The sequence below is a fragment of the Panthera onca genome, chromosome A2 (assembly GCF_046562875.1).
Source record: "Panthera onca isolate mPanOnc1 chromosome A2, mPanOnc1 haplotype 2, whole genome shotgun sequence".
Taxonomy (NCBI): Eukaryota; Metazoa; Chordata; class Mammalia; order Carnivora; family Felidae; genus Panthera; species Panthera onca.
The window spans coordinates 5405399-5411398 of record NC_138340.1 but is presented as its reverse complement, the minus strand read 5'-3'; positions in this window follow the sequence as shown (position 1 = coordinate 5411398).

The window sequence follows — 6000 nt, the reverse complement described above, 5'->3', positions numbered from 1 at the left end:
TGTTGTCACATATGAACATCACAGACTTTTCATCTGACTTGCCTTTTCATCTTATTCCTGGTGTGTTTTATTTCAGCAAAAGTTGGAAAATGGGATGTAGGCAAATTTATCCATCTTTTTTTCTGGTTTGTACATTTTTGTCTTGTTTATGGATCCTTTCATGTCTCAAGGTCATAGAGATAGTCTCTTAAGTGTTCCTGTAAATGTTTCCAAGTTTTACATTTCACATGCATTTAGCCCAGCCTCTTTCTGTCTCTCTCATTCTGTTGCATGAAGTGCCATTATTCAAACTTCCTTGATCAGAAGAATCACCTAGAGGTGCTCGTTTAGGTTATAGACCTCTTGAATCAGACTTTCCAAGAGACAGGCTTTGGGATCTGTACTTTTTACTAGCATTGAGGTGATTCTTCTAATAGGGAAATGATGGTGCAGTGGTGAGCCAATGGGTTTGGGAGCTGGGCAGCACCCCATCCTGGCTGGGTGGTCTCATACATAGCACGGGGCCTCCCTTGCTTACCAGTAAACAGGGATTCCAAAGGCTTCTTGTGAAATTAAGTGAGAGGCAGTCCGTATATGGCTTGGCACAGGGCTTTCCCCTGGGAACTGAATTGTTTATCCCCATGGAGACTCTAATCCCATTTCTGGTTTTGTTTTGGTCACCAGGGGTTTCGGGGCTAAGCTTATGGCTCAACCAGAACAACCATTCATTCATTCATTCATTCATCTGAAAGATTAGTTTACTCACGTAGCAAATATTTATTGATCATCTACCATGTTCAAAGTGCAGAAAAGAGCAGTAAATAGAATAGATGTGGTTTCTGCCTCCGTGGTGCTGGCAGCCTAGTTGGGGAGACAAATAAACAAGAAAAGTAGGATCCATGCTGGTAAGTGTCATGGAGAAAAAAGAGGCGGGATGGGGGAGCTTGGGAGAGGTGGCAGGTGGATGTGTTACAATAATTGAAACAGGGAGGTGGGGGTCCCTTTTCTCGCTGAGAAGGTGATATTTGAGCAGAGGCTTGATGGACCCGTGTATGTATTGGAGGAAGATCACTGCCCAGGCAAGAGAGAGCGGTCCATGATAAGGCCCTGGGGCAGGGTGTGCCTTGTGAGAAACAGGGAGGAGGCCCGTGGGGGTGAGGCAAGAGTGAGCGAGGGGGAGAGAGGGAGGAGGTGAGGACAGGGAGGTGATGGGGAAGGTCATGCAGAAGCTGTGGGTCGTGGCTTTTTCTGTAAGTGAGATGGGGGTGCCGGGGAGTTTCTGAGTGTTTCTGCTGTAACTGTCCCTCCTCCCCCCTCCCTTCCATCCTGTGGTGTGTGAAGCTGAGTGAAAATAAATAAACCCACCACATCGGTGCAGGGGAACTGGCTCAGTGTCTGAGAAAGGGGGTGACTGACCACATTGTCAGTGTGGCTCATCTCCCCACAGGCAGTCACGTGCTGCCTCCCCTCGGAACCAAGGTGTCCCTTCCATCCCTGTTTCTGAGTCTTTCTGAGATCTGAGGGGTGGGCAGGAGGGCTGCTCCATGGGTGTGTGTGTGGGGGGGGGGTTCATGCCGCCTTCCACTAAAAACCACTTGAGACAAACATGTGGGGACGGGCTCTCAGGCGTGTATGGGGGTACCGGAAAGCCCAAGGTCCGCTGAGGTGGGGGAGGTCAGTGAGGAGGGGACCAGGGACAGCTGAGGTTGAGAGAGGTGCTCAGGTAATCCAGAAGAGCTGGGAATCATCTGGAGATAGGTGGCTCTGGCTGGCGACAGTGGGGAGGACGGCCCTGCAAGGCCAGGAGGTGTGAATGCCCCATAATTACCATGATCCCAGGGGTCTGTCGCTCAGGACAAATGGGCTTGTTTTCTGGCCGCCTGGCTTGAGCCAGTGCCTTGAATTTTGTCTCACTTGCTCTTTGCGAAAGACTTCGTTATTATTATCCTCATTGACAGATGGGGAGACCGAGGCTTAGAGAGGTACGCGCCTTGCCTCGTGTCCTGCCCCGCCTCACTGTGCCCGCATCACGGCCAGCTTTCTCTCCCAAGATCTCTGCCTCAGATCTTGGTATTTGCTCTTCCCTCTGCTGCAATGCTTTTCCCCGCATTGAGTAAGCGCGACTCTCTTTTTCCTTCTTCAGGTCTTGGCTCAAACGCTACCGTCCCAGCAAAGGCTTTCCCTGAACACCCACTCTAACACACCTCTGATGATTCGCATTGACCCCTACACATAGTAGGTGCTCAATGTATATTTGTTGAGTGAGCAAACCTAGCGGAAAGGAACAGTTGATTCTCCCGGGGACAGCTTGGACTGCCGTGAAATCCTGCGTCACCAGGTTTGATGGTCTGTCCCTGCCTGGAGGACAAAGGCACGGCCTCTCTGTTGTGTTCAGTACCGTGCCCTTGGTGTTTGGGATGGTTTGTGGGGCCTGTCACACAGTAGGTGGATGATAAGTACTCTCCAATTGAATCGAGGCTTGACAAGGAAGCAGGACGATGTTACATGGGCGGTTCGTCCATTCATTCATTCACTCACTCATTCATTCATTTATTCGTTCATTCGTTCGCAACTTTCCAGAGAGAATGAAGCGAATCCCTCCCTACCTGTTGGCCCCTGCCCTTTCAGGAAGGAGCTGGACAGACTCTGGGTGAACGGGTAGACGGACAGGTTATGTCAGATGATGCTGAGGGCTGTGAGCTGATGACCAGGACGTGGGGGCAGACAGGGACCGGGGGGCAGTGGTGGTGGTCGGGGAAGCTCCCCTCGGAGGACCTCTGGACTGAGTCCCGGCAAACATGCGTGAAAAGAAAAACATGGGCCCCCAAAGGCCATGTGTTGTGTGATCCCCTTTACAGGAAATTTCCAGAATATGCAAATCCCTAGAGACGGAGCAGTTGGTGGCTGAGGGGGCTGGGAGTGGGGAGCTGGAAGGGGCTGTGTACTTGGTATGACGTTTCCTCTGGGGAGGATGACAGTGTCAGGTGACTGCCCAGCCCTCTAAAGGTGCCGGACGCTGCTGAATTGTTCGCCGTAGAATGGTGAACTTTTTAAAAATAATTTTTTTAAGATTTTGCTTTTTTTAAGTATTCCCTACATCCGACACGGGGCTCGAGCTTACAGCCCCGAGATCAAGAGTTGTACGCAGCTCTTAACGAGCCGGCCAGGCACCCCTAAAACGGTGAATTTTATGTTGTGAGACTATCACCTCAACTTAAAGCAATGCCAGTGACCTGCCATGCCCGAGGACAGAGGACACACGGGCCTCTGGGAAGCGGGAAGGAGAGAGAGACCAGGGACCTGTGCAGCACGTATAGGGGGTGCAGGAGGAGACGCCCCCGACGGACCCCTGATGGACCCCAGCCTGGACACCCGGCCCTCAGGGGGCTGGGGGGAGGCAATCCCGCCCCCTGGCTTTGTGGGGTGCCTGGGTGGCCGGGCGACATGCCTGGGCCTGCCTGGGTGGGGGTCACATGCATGCATGTGCACACTCACGCAGCCTAGCTTGAGTGTGCACGTGTGTGTCATGAGCCACGCATGGACACGTGTCACACTGAGTGTAGCACGTGCATGCACACTTGTGCCAGAGCCCGGCTGTGCAGGGGTCTCCCCATATGCGGCCCCCACCCCCTTCCAGGGATTGGGGTGGGCTGAAGGCTCAAAGATGTGGGAGGATGAAGGGGAGTGGGGGCCCCCACCCCTAAGGCCACAGGTGTGGGCCCCCCATCGCCCACTCTCTCCCCGTTGCTGCGGGCCCTGGGGGCTCCCCCAGCCTCCCCTCCCCTCCTTCTACTGTAAATTCTGAGAAATCCTGTCCGTGGTTTGGCCTTGCCCCTCCCCCTCCCTCTATCAGGGCTCTCCTGGCCACTGTCTTCCTGTCTTGGGGCCTGGGTGGGGGCTGTGAAGGGGTCAAAGGCTAGGAACTGCCCCCCCCCCCCCAGCCTGGGTCCCCAGACCCAGGGCTCTCCACTGCTTCTGAGGCCTCACGTCACCTCTCTGGGCCTCAGTTTCCCCTTCTGTGGACTGGAGATAAGCATTTCGTGCCTCCGAGGGAGGAGTGGAGGAGGTAATAGGGAGGGCCTGACACAGTCTAGCTGCTATTATTATGCACTTCCGGCCTCTGACTTTCCCTGCTCAGCCTCCACACCTTTGTCCCCTCTGTTCCCCAACCCAGAGTGCCCTCACTCCTGTCCCCCGATTCAAGCCCAGGTGTCATTCAAATCCCAGTTCTTCCAGGAACAGAGAGAGCAGTGGCACCAGCAGGGGCTGGGAGGCAGGGAACCTGGGTCTGAATCCTGGTTCTGCCACGGACATGCCGGCCGGCCTCCGAAGGGTTGCCATGTGGCCTGCTGCCTCAGTTTCCCCAGTCTGATGCTTTGTGGTTCTAAGCCTCCCTGATAAACGACCTTCTGGCACCCTCCACCCCCAGCTTACTCTACTTCTCCAGATGCTGGGCCGCCTTCCTTGGCTGTTCCAGCCACAAACTGCGATGCTCTTAGAATTTATGGTGCAGGAGGTTCTGGGACCTCCAGAGACCTGCCTCTAACTCATGCTGTGCCCACTCGTCTCCTAAAACACAGCTTGAATCTGCCTACTTCCCAACTCGGCCACCAGCTTGCATCACCCCAGAGTTTTCTTGAATCCAGTTGGTTGCCCTGATGTGTCCTGTGCCTGCTCTCAGTCCTTCCATGGCTCCCTATTGCTCCTAGAAAAAAAAAATCCAAAATCTTCCCCGCAGCCGTGAGTGAAACACGAATCTGGATTTGGTCAGGAGAGCTTTTATGCAAAAGGACAAAGGAGAGAAAGGGAGTGAGCACTCTGACCACGAGGTCTGCAAGCCTCTCAAGAGTTAGGCACAAAGTGGTTTTCTTTTATAGAGAGGACTGAATAAACACAGCAAGAGCCAGGTGTGGATGTCCCCCTGGGGCCGGCCTGTTCTCTGTGTGTGTGTGGGGGGGGCTGTCTGTTGGCTCAGGTGAAGGGCATCTAAGTTCAGGGCCCCTGGGGAAGGCGAGGAGCTTAGCCAAAGTTTGGTTAAGAAGCATTGTGCTCCAGGGACCTGGTGGCTCGGTCGGTTGAGTGACTCTTGGTGTCGGCTCAGGTTGTGATCTCGGAGTCGTGGGATTGAGCCCCACGTCGGGCTCTGCGTGGAGTGGTGCCTGTTTGGGATTCTCTCTCTCCCTCTCTCTCTGCCCCCTCACCCACCATGCTCCCTCTCTGTCTCAAAATAGATAAACAAACTTAAACACACACACACAAGGGTTGTGTTCTGATGGATCAGTTGGGACAAGCAGTTCGGCGGCCCGCTTTTGAGGCAAAGTAGGAATTTGGATGGTCTACATCTGGCCTTGTCCTAGATGAACAAGGAAATCTGCATTGGGATTCTCCAGAGAGACAGAATGATAGGGTGCCATAGGGTGATGTGTGTATGTATCTCTCTGTGATTCTATCATTCTATCTATTTGTCCATATATCTCTCCATGTATCTATAATCTATACAGTATCTATATGGTACATATATCTGTATATCTACACAGATATATTTAGATCTATAGATATTTATAGATATCTCTATATATTATATGTCTATAATGTCTGTGTGTTAAATATTAGATATTTATAAATCCCTATCTCTATATCTATTTATCTATATGCCAGGCCGCAGATGTCTATCTAGATAGACAGATCTATAGCCAGATAAACATCTATACCTATATCCATCTATCTAGAGGTATACCTATAGCTTGGCATATATCTTTATTATAAGGAATTGGCTCATGGGATTATGGGGACTGTCAAGCTGTAAGATCTGTGGGGTGAGTCAGCAGGCTCGAGACCCAGAAAGAGCTGATGTCTCAGTTCAAGTCCGGGGTGGGGGGTGGGGGAAGCCAGTGAGTCAGTCTGGGGGCTATCAAGAAGGTAGAATTCTCTCTTATTCTGAGGAGGGTCGGTTTTTTGGTTGAGGTCCTCAACTGATTGGATGAGGCCCACCCATGTTCGGGAGGGCAATCTGCTTTACTC